The 11,784-nt window shown below is 28.0% G+C and overlaps 1 long non-coding RNA gene across 1 annotated transcript; it reads right to left on the minus strand.

The window, feature by feature from the left end:
• Nucleotides 1–3,213: 3,213 nt before the first annotated feature.
• Nucleotides 3,214–4,263, minus strand: LOC135616113 (uncharacterized). The gene is made up of 2 exons (XR_010488277.1): nt 4,084–4,263; nt 3,214–3,894 (listed from the first exon to the last, which is right to left on the minus strand). It is a non-coding gene; the product is annotated as an uncharacterized LOC135616113 (long non-coding RNA).
• Between the last annotated feature and the right edge of the window lie 7,521 nt (nt 4,264–11,784).

An 11,784-nucleotide genomic window follows, 5' to 3' on the forward strand; every position in this document is an offset into this window, starting at 1 on the left:
CCTTTGAGTTATAGACTAGTTGAAAACTCAACTTAAGATATTTACGTATCTAGGATTGTCCTACAAAGATAAAGATCTTCAAATCATATAAAAATAAATTTGGTTCAAATACTATTCTAGATATTTTATTTGTTATGTATTTTATTACTATAATTATAATATGAGAATACTTAAATCTAGTAACATAAGATTCTTAGAAAAAAATCGAATCAGTGGGAGTGAAAATCTGAAAATTTAATTTTAATATTTAGGAGATATAGGTTGATATTCATTTATTATTTTATATTTAGATGATTGTTATTCCTTAAATTATTAAATAATTTGATAAAGTTGAATAATAAAATGACAATAATGTATTCCCATATAATATTGAAATCGCTACTAATGAACTTGTAGAATAATCACAATCCGTAGTTTTCAGAATATATAAAATATATCAAAGGGAAAGGAGACTTTTTATTTTCTAATTATTATATGATATATATAAAAAAAATCAAGTTATGATATAAGAATTAAAAAAATCTTTCATTGTTTTTGCATGTTTTGAAAAGTAACCATTCTTAAAAGTGGTACAATGTAATAAAAAAATTAAAATTAATAGGCCAGAATGATGTTTGAAAGCTCGTCGAATTGCCCAATAACCGTAAAAGAATATGTTTCTTAAACAAGATTTAAAAAATAATATCTAACGATATAAAAGTTAAACTTGTGGTTAAAGATTTTACTTATAATGAAGGCATAAATCATAACAAGATATTTTTTAAAATTTTTAAATAAACTCGTTAAGAATAGTTATGATATTAATGATTCATTATGGTTTTGAGTTACATCATATGGTTAAAATTTTTAACTTTGGTTAAAGATTGTTTCAGAATGAATGTATCAACCATAACAAGATATTTTTTTAATTTTTTAAATGAACTCATTAAAATCGTTATGATAATAATGGTTTATTATAATTTTGAGTAAAATCATATGGATATAAAAAATAAGTTTTCAGAATGGGGATTTAGATTTATATGAGTTAACATAATCGATTCATAAAAAAAATAAAAGAAATATAAAAATTGGTATGCAAATTTAGAAAATCTATTTATGACCATAAACAAGCCTCCAAATAATGGTGTATAAAATTTATATTATTACTTCATTTAAATTTTCAAAAAAATACTGTTAACTAGTATTTATATATGAAGATCATTGTGAGCAAATTTATTATATTAATCTTGTATATGGATAATATTTTGCTTACCAATAGTGATCTTAGTTTATTATACTAAATAATAAAATTTCACACTAAAAATTTTAAGATAGTTAATATTAATAAGACATCTTATATTATTAGCATTAAGATATTCGAAGATATATATCAAAGATTACTAGGATTATCTTAAAATGAATATATTGATTTAGTCTTGGATAGAATTAATATATAGTTTTGTTTAGTAAATGATACAAATAAATTTTTTTAATCAAAATAATTATTTTTAAAATGATCTAAAAATAAATTTAAAAAATATTTTTTTATATATTTCTATAATTGGAAGTCTATTATATAATTAAGCTTATGTTAGATTAGATATTAGTTTTATAGTTAAAATATTAGATAGATATTAGAGCTATCCATGAATGAAAATAATAAAAGACTGCAAAGAAAATAATAAGATATAAGAAAGAGACAAAAGATTATAAGCTCACATATATATAATTAGATCACATTGAGATGATGATATTTTTCAGGTGTTGATTCTGTAAATTATCTCGATTACAAGATGTCCATTTTTATGATTTATATCTATATCAACTGGATGGATAGTTTATAAGGAAAAATATAAAATAATATATTATTATATTATTATTAATAAAAGCTAATTTTTTAGAATGCTTTAAAATAACTAATTAAGCTTTATGACAAAGAAATTTTATCTTAGGACTTATTATGGTCAAATTTAATTGTCAAGTCGTTAAATATATTTTGTAACATATCATAATAGTTTCCTTATATGAGAATTTGATGATTAATGAGTCTAGAAATAATTAATTAACATTAATTATTTTTAGACTCATTAATCATCAAATTTTTAGATAAGAAATAGTTAATGTTAATTAAAAACATGAGTTTCACTATGTTGATTGTTGATCCATTTACATATTATTTGCAACTCATAAAAGATATAGTGATGCATGTTTAAGTGAATATTATAATTAATATTCTTATTTATGTACTTATTTTTTTATTTTTATAATTTTATTCACATTTATGTATGTACATATTATGGTTTAATGTATTAATAGGATTATCTTGTCAAGATAAATTATAAGGGTTATTATCGATTATATTAGGAATTACTAATAGTGTTGTAGTATATAGGAGAAAGTATGATATTGATTATATACAATCGATATGACATGCATTAGTAAACTTAATATAGTATTATGCTTATTGAATTTATTGGCATATTTAATAAAATTCATATGTGTAAAATACATTTTTAAAAGTTTTATAATTTAATTAATTAAAATTATTTTAAATAATATTTTATTTTATTTATTTTGATTTTAAATTTTTTTATATTTTATCAATTAATGGGCCAAGTGAGGAATGTTAGATTGTGTGGCCCTATCTAATTAGGTAAGATATATTATGAATATGATTATTTTTGGATAATGATTATCAATTAAGAGAATGAAAGTCTAATTATTGTATAAATACTTAAGAGATGATTTTGATGGATGTGACTCTCCTAATAACATATTCTATAAGCTTTGCTCTCACTTATAAAATGATAGAACATTCTAGAGACTCAACGTATAATACAATACAGGGATGCTTGACATTATTGATATTATAAGTCTTCTAGCATTTCTCTTTAATCACGTGAATCTCTTAAAAAGTGATTATATATCTTCTTTTATCTTTTTTTTTCCTTAATTCATCACTTATATGATCCTATAAAAGATAATAAGAGAAGAGTACGAGAGTCTAGTTCCTATAAATCGATATCGTTATTTCTTTCGGATCCAACAATGATACTCCACATATCAGGTAAAAACTTTATTAATGATATTGAAATATACAAATTGTATAATAGATTTATTATTATTATTATTATTTAAATTTAAATTTTAATATCAAAATTTTCTACATAATAAAGATAATTTTATGATTAAACATCTATTTTTATCCACGTCACCGACAAATGCAACAATCCAAGAGTTAAAGATGTCATGCTATAGATAAAAGGAAATGCATACAGAGTTCGAAGTCATTCGAAGCTTCCTTGGCATAGACACCAACGTCAAGATTATTACTATACTACCACTATATATATAATTGGTGCTACTTGCCCGGAATAAAACGTAGCCCCGCAATCTCGGCCACAAAATCCACAAGGTTGTCCATCTCGTCCTCGTCGACGAAACCATTTCGATTGATGTCAGCATTCCGGACTCCACGTCTGCCAGCAAGATAGTTGCGCAGCCATTTATTGTGTTTATAGATGCTTGCGGCATGGATGGCCTGTCGCAGCTCTTGGCGGCTTATGCGTCCATCCTTGTCGATGTCGAACTGCTTCAGCCATTCCTTCAGTTCCTCCCTGCTTTTTACCGTGTGGAAGGAGGGAGGAACTGTGGGGGGGGGTAGTATTGTCAGTGGTATTGCGACGGGCATAGTGCTGTGTGATGGGAGACTGGGAGTTGCTAGAATGATGCACCGCTGGTTCAAGTTAGGGTAATTTATAGGCCAAGAGACTTGACGCCTTGTTCCTCGAACACCAAGGACACCTGTTCGTTGGGTGAGTTGGACTCCCACCAGTGGCTGGAAAAGCTACAGCAAAGCTTTAACCATTGTAAAGAATACACCGTCAAGCTGCAGGAAAGAGAAGCATCCATGCGCTGCAAACATTGGGAGAAAAGATTATGAGGCAGCAGTCATTCTTTCATCCAATGCAGGAAAAGGAAGAATATATAGAAAAAGAAGAAGAATACTATGATGGTAGTCACTATTAACCACAAAGTGGGCAAGAAAGCTGAATTCCCCAAGAACTGGAGAGGACGAGATGCTGATGAGGAGGAATCACGAACCATGCATCTGATCTGAGGATGTAATTGCATGGTTAAAAGTGTCCACCATCGACCCTCCTCCACAATAGGGGGCTTTATTATTTCTTGTGTTATCTCTGTCTTTTATCCCAAAATTATAGAGCTCCTCTAAAATATTTGAATAACGAACTTCTCAGGCAAGAATTTTTCTAGCTACATAAAGTTTTTTTTTTGGCCATTGTGAGATAGTTCTTGAGATTGAATCCGCTTTAATAGCTATTTGATGAGGAATGCGGCATATGTTGATGTGGCTCAGTGGTGGGAGTCAAATGGCAATAATTAGATGCCATGGGCCCATATATTCCCCCACAACCTTCTCTTATTATGATGCACAATGATGATTCCCTCTGTCACATAATATTTTTGTCCTGATACGTTGGTGGTCAAGCTAAGAAGTCAGTCCACAAATGCCAAATGATGATAACATGGGGCCACATATCTCTCTAAATTCTTCTTTTTGGATAATGCAATATATATTCTTCTCGTCGCTTTATGCAATTATGCCTTCTTCTTGAGATGTTGGTGGCCAAGCTTTGCAGTCCATATTGTGCCTTGGTGTACTCGATCTATTCTTTGGCAGGTGATTCCTTGTGTAACGTCATCAACTTTATGACATCATGTCTTCTCCCTAACCCTTCCATGTATCTAGAAGAGGTGAAACGTAAAGCATATCATCTGGTACTAGTTATCAGACGTGTTGGGTTCTATTCATGTGATTTTACAAAGGGAAAGCTGGTCTAACTTGCATTTTCTTTGGTTTCCTTCTTAATATAAGAATTACAATAAATGTTAGATTGTCTTATCTTATTTAGTTAACTAAGATATATTATAAATATGATTAATTTTTAATTATTATTATCGATAAATAAAAAAAGTATAATTATGATATGATTCATTATGAGATGATTTTGTTGGGAGAAAATTTTCTAATTACTCATCGTATATCCTTTGTTCTTTCCTATAAAATTATAGAACCTCGTAGGCACTCAACACATAACATAATACGATGATACATAATATTATTGAGATATTATAGATTTTCACTCATCATTCTTAATTATATGAATTAGTTAACGAGATATTATAAATATTTTCTCATCTCTCCTTATCCAGAATTCACTACTCATAGCAGTCCTAAGAATAATATAAAGAGAAAAAAAAATGAATCTAGTTTTCCTTACAAATCAACATCGTTATAGTTTTCGGATCCAACAATTGTGTACCCATAGATTGGATAAAAGCTTTTTGAATGATAATGAAAAGTATGTATCGAATATATCTACTATTATTTGATTTTAAAATTTGACATTAAATTTTTTTATATAACAGTAGCATAAGGATGATTTTTTTATGCTTACTATTTTATTTATGATAAGTGAATGATTTGTTTGTATTATCGATTTACTTTTTTATTTAGTATGTTCTATTGTTTACTTGTGAACGATGTGAGGTTCTTCATTAATAATTTACTATTGACGATAATATTATTGAGGGTGATGGTATCCGGTGCTTGCCAACCCAGTCATGGGCAATGATTACGTATCCAATGTAAACACTGTGGGGTGCGACAATCGTACGGTGGCTGCATAATACTGCTATGTGTAGCGAGTATGATGGTTGTATAGTGACACTATCTATGGTGGTTGTGGCAGTTGTGTAGTACTGCTACGTGTGGCGACAACAACAGCACCACTATAACAGTACTTGTTTGTCATAGTTGGCATTGAAGGCCATGGTTCTTAGTAGTTGCACGGTAGGACGTGCTATACAATCAAGCATCGTAACGATCGTGGGTTCGTTGAACGACATGTGTGCACAACTGCATGGTGGCTCTTGATCAACGCCACACATATCGTCGCTAAGGTATTCTACCAATGTGCATTGTGACAACAGTCGTGAGGTGGCTGGCATTAGGGTTTTCTTATTAAAATTATAGTTTTACCCTTGTAAATTCATTTAATTCTATTTTATATCCTTTTAACAATTCTACCATTCATAAATTAAATATCTCCATTATAATCTCATAGAAGTGTTAGGATCAAGAGTCAGCACTAAGAAGGGGGTTGAATTATTGCAGTAGTAAATTCACGCCTTCAAATGCTTTGTTTCGATAAAACCGGTTTCAGACGTCAAACTATTTGGTAAATATCTTAACTTGAAACATGTTCGTAAATGAATTGAGGGCAATAAACACTTAAAGAGGTTTGTAGTAAGGTAATAGCAAGAATAAAATACAAACCAGAGAACACGACAGTTTTAGAGTGGTTCGGTTAACGTGACCTATATTCACTTTCGGTTTTCTCCTTCGACGAGGTCATTGGCGTCCACTAGAGGCATTCCTTCAATAGGCGAAGGCCAATCACCTTTTACACCCCTCTTCTCTTTTTACCGGGTTTAGAAGATAACCCTTACAAGCACTCACCCTCCTCTTACATAAATCTAAGTATAACCTAGATGAGGGAATTCACTTATAATCACAATAGCATTTTCTCACTTTTAATCTCTCTGTGTTTGTGTGTTTTAACTAGGGATGAGAGGGGTATTTATAGGCTTCAAGTTGATTCAAACTTAGAGCCTAAAACTTTCCCATCCCGGGTTCCCCGGGCACAAGCGATACCACCGCCTGCGTTGGGCGATTCCACCGCTCAGTGTCAGTCTGGCACTGACACTGCCTTGGGCGATTCTACCGCCCAGTCTGGTAGTACCACTACTTGACACAGTCTCGAAGACTATGCCACGATGGTAAGACTTCATAGGGCACTGTTTAAGCTTCTTATTGGATCCAACACATTTCTTACATGGGCCTAGCTGGCCCCTAATTGGGTTGACCCAAATCTAAGCCCAATTACGTACTAATTACGAAATCCTAAGACATTTGCTAACCTAAATAAGTTCCCATGTCTATTCTTTCGATGAGCTTTCGGCGAACTTCCGATGATCTCTCGGCAATGTTCCGGTGGACTCTCAGCAAGCTCCTGGACTTCACGATGATCTTTTTGGCGAGTTTCGACAAGCTTCTCTAGCAAGTTCTGAGACTTCTAGGCTGGTTCCTCCAAAACTTCCGACGAACGTCCGAACTTCCAACGAACGTCCGGATTTCCAATGAACTCTCGAACTCCCAATGTGATCTCGATCTTGACTCTGTGACTTCATTTTGCTTCATGCCTTGCTATCGTAGTTAATCCTGCACATGTTAAAACATACTTCGATCTAGATAATTAATATTAAGCATTAATCAAGTTGTCTGGCATGTCATATGTCTCTCGACGCTTCGTCCGATTTTTCAGCGCATCATCCTCTCTTGCGACCTATTATCTAATCAGTCAGTTGACTCCATAACCCTGATATCCTTGGTGCAATATTCGCTCTTCTTGGCCCGATGCCCGAATCCATGGCCCGAAGCCTTCTGTCAATACGTCGATCGTTCCTCCAGCCTGACGTCTAATCTTCTGACATGTTTTCCTCTAGCACAACATGATTTTTCGTGCTTTAATTGTCTCATCCTGATCGAAGTATTCTGCGTCACTCAAAACGCAGATTAAAACATAAACACATATCGATTGATTTCATCATCAAAATCAGAGATTCAATAAGAAAACTATAGTTTTACCTTTTAGAAATTAATTTTTTTAATTGTCTTTAATTATAAATTTGATTATATTTAGTTTATTTTAATCAATATTTTTGATCGAATTTAATCATGATTGTATTTTGACCGCTTGATTGAATTTAGATTCGATCAATCAAGTTTTGATCGAATTTTAGAAAAGTCAATTTTTGATCAATTTTTGTTTTTAATCAACTTTTATTTTGATGGGCCTAATTAGGCAATGGTCAATCTAATTCTATGTGCCGAATTTGAATAGCCTAGTATGCCCAATTAAGTAGGGTTGATAGTGTGAGGGTTCTATACAAAATTTAAAAAATACTATAAATAATAATTTTCTTTAATGGTTTTCTCATATGATATATTGATAAAATTTTGCTTGTGATAAATAAAAATATAATTATTTATCTTAGATATGTATTTGGTTATTCATATACTTGTTAGATCGATTGTGACGCTTTAATATATTTTATGAATAAAAGAGATTCAATTTCTTATGGAAACCAAAAGAGAATGAAATATTCATTATTACAAGAAATTATATTAAAACGAAAGCGATAGTAATTAGTAATTGTTGCCTACGCCGAGAGACGATTTATTTGATGGATTTTAAAAATACATATTATGTTCTTATAATTCTAAAATTTTAAATTAATTATCTAGGATTGTCATGATATTATTTCCCTTTTGGTGATTTTAAACTTATTATATTTATGGTTCAATAAAAGTTAATTTTTTTTATAATAATCTATACAGAATTATAACTATAATGAAAATATAATCAAATATTTGAATAAAACATAGTTTCATAAATTTTTTAAAATTATATATACTTATATCGACAGGTAACTCTATGTTTTTTGTTTTAATATAGAGAGATATTTTATCATTTGTATAGATTATCTACTGAGATATGACTTACCTCAAGTTGTTGACACCATTAGGTGTGCATAAATAAAATCGAAAGATAATTAGATTCAAAAGTTTAAAATTATCAAATCTAACATTGGTGATAAATTTTATATTAGATATGATTATCCCGATCATAATTCTGATTTTTTTTGCTTGATTCCTAGAAAAATAAGGTATTTGTGCTCAATATATTTTACCAGATATATCACATTAGAATAAGATTGCTAAAAGGTAAAATCATAGTATATTATGGAAGCTTGATAAGTTATTCTTTTATACTTGAATTAATTTAAGAAAAAGATCTAAGGATAGTTATATCTTGAACAGAGTTCCTAGTAAGTTAATTCCAATAACTTCCTTTGAGTTATAGACTAGTTGAAAACTCAACTTAAGATATTTACGTATCTAGGATTGTCCTACAAAGATAAAGATCTTCAAATCATATAAAAATAAATTTGGTTCAAATACTATTCTAGATATTTTATTTGTTATATATTTTATTACTATAATTATAATATGAGAATACTTAAATCTAGTAACATAAGATTCTTAGAAAAAAATTGAATCAGTGGGAGTGAAAATCTGAAAATTTAATTTTAATATTTAGGAGATATAGGTTGATATTCATTTATTATTTTATATTTAGATGATTGTTATTCCTTAAATTATTAAATAATTTGATAAAGTTGAATAATAAAATGACATTAATGTATTCCCATATAATATTGAAATCGCTACTAATGAACTTGTAGAATAATCACAATCGGTAGTTTTCAGAATATATAGAATATATCAAAGGGAAAGGAGACTTTTTATTTTCTAATTATTATATGATATATCTAAAAAAAATCAAGTTATGATATAAGAATTAAAAAATATATTTTATTATTTTTGCATGTTTTGAAAAGTAACCATTCTTAAAAGTGGTACAATGTAATAAAAAAAATTAAAATTAATAGGCCAGAATGATGTTTGAAAGCTCGTCGAATTGCCCAATAACCGTAAAAGAATATGTTTCTTAAACATGATTTAAAAAATAATATCTAACGATATAAAAGTTAAATTTGTGGTTAAAGATTTTACTTATAATGAAGGCATAAATCATAACAAGATATTTTTTAAATTTTTTAAATAAACTCGTTAAGAATAGTTATGATATTAATGATTCATTATGGTTTTGAGTTACATCATATGGTTTAAATTTTTAACTTTGGTTAAAGATTGTTTCAGAATGAATGTATCAACCATAACAAGATATTTTTTTAATTTTTTAAATGAACTCATTAAGAATCGTTATGATAATAATGGTTTATTATAATTTTGAGTAATATCATATGGATATAAAAAATAAGTTTTCAGAATGGGGATTTAGATTTATATGAGTTAACATAATCGATTCATAAAAAAAATAAAAGAAATATAAAAATTGGTATGCAAATTTAGAAAATCTATTTATGACCATAAACAAGCCTCCAAATAATGGTGTATAAAATTTATATTATTACTTCGTTTAAATGTTCAAAAAAATACTGTTAACTAGTATTTATATATGAAGATCAATGTGAGCAAGTTTATTATATTAATCTTGTATATGGATAATATTTTGCTTGCCAATAGTGATCTTAGTTTATTATACTAACTAAAAAAATTTCACATTAAAAATTTTAAGATAGTTGATATTAATAAGACATCTTATATTATTAACATTAAGATATTCGAAGATATATATCAAAGATTACTAGGATTATCTTAAAATGAATATATTGATTGAGTCTTGGATAGAATTAATATATAGTTTTGTTTAGTAAATGATAAAAATAAATTTTTTTAATCAAAATAACTATTTTTAAAATGATCTAAAAATAAATTTTAAATTTTTTTTATATATTTCTATAATTGGAAGTCTATTATATGATTAAGCTTATGTTAGATTAGATATTAGTTTTACAGTTAAAATATTAGATAGACATTAGAGCTATCCATGAATGAAAATAATAAAAGACTGCAAAGAAAATAATAAGATATAAGAAAGAGACAAAAGATTATAAGCTCACATATATATAATTAGATCACGTTGAGATGATGATATTTTTCAGGTGTTGATTCTGTAAATTATCTCGATTACAAGATGTCCATTTTTATGATTTATATCTATATCAACTAGATGGATAGTTTATAAGGAAAAATATAAAATAATATATTATTATATTATTATTAATAAAAGCTAATTTTTTAGAATGCTTAAAATAACTAATTAAGCTTTATGACAAAGAAATTTTATCTTAGGACTTAGTATGGTCAAATTTAATTGTCAAGTCGTTAAATATATTTTGTGACATATCGTAATAGTTTTCTTATATGAGAATTTGATGATTAATGAGTCTAGAAATAATTAATTAACATTAATTATTTTTAGACTCATTAATCATCAAATTTTTAGATAAGAAATAGTTAATGTTAATTAAGAACATGAGTTTCACTCTGTTGATTGTTGATCCATTTACATATTATTTGCAACTCATAAAAGATATAGTGATGCATGTTTAAGTGAATATTATAATTAATATTCTTATTTATGTACTTTTTTATATATATATAATTTTATTCACATTTATGTATGTACATATTATGGTTTAATGTATTAATAGGATTATCTTGTCAAGATAAATTATAAGGGTTATTATCGATTATATTAGGAATTACTAATAGTGTTGTAGTATATAGGAGAAAGTATGATATTGATTATATACAATCGATATGACATGCATTAGTAAACTTAATATAGTATTATGCTTATTGAATTTATTGGCATATTTAATAAAATTCATATGTGTAAAATACATTTTTAAAAGTTTTATAATTTAATTAATTAAAATTATTTTAAATAATATTTTATTTTATTTATTTTGATTTTAAATTTTTTTATATTTTATCAATTAATGGGCCAAGTGAGGAATGTTAGATTGTGTGGCCCTATCTAATTAGGTAAGATATATTATGAATATGATTATTTTTGGATAATGATTATCAATTAAGAGAATGAAAGTCTAATTATTGTATAAATACTTAAGAGATGATTTTGATGGATGTGACTCTCCTAATAACATATTCTATAAGCTTTGCTCTCACTTATAAAATGATAGAACATTCTAGAGACTCAACGT

This window comes from Musa acuminata, chromosome BXJ2-7 (assembly GCF_036884655.1).
Source record: "Musa acuminata AAA Group cultivar baxijiao chromosome BXJ2-7, Cavendish_Baxijiao_AAA, whole genome shotgun sequence".
In the NCBI taxonomy this organism is placed as follows: Eukaryota; Viridiplantae; Streptophyta; class Magnoliopsida; order Zingiberales; family Musaceae; genus Musa; species Musa acuminata.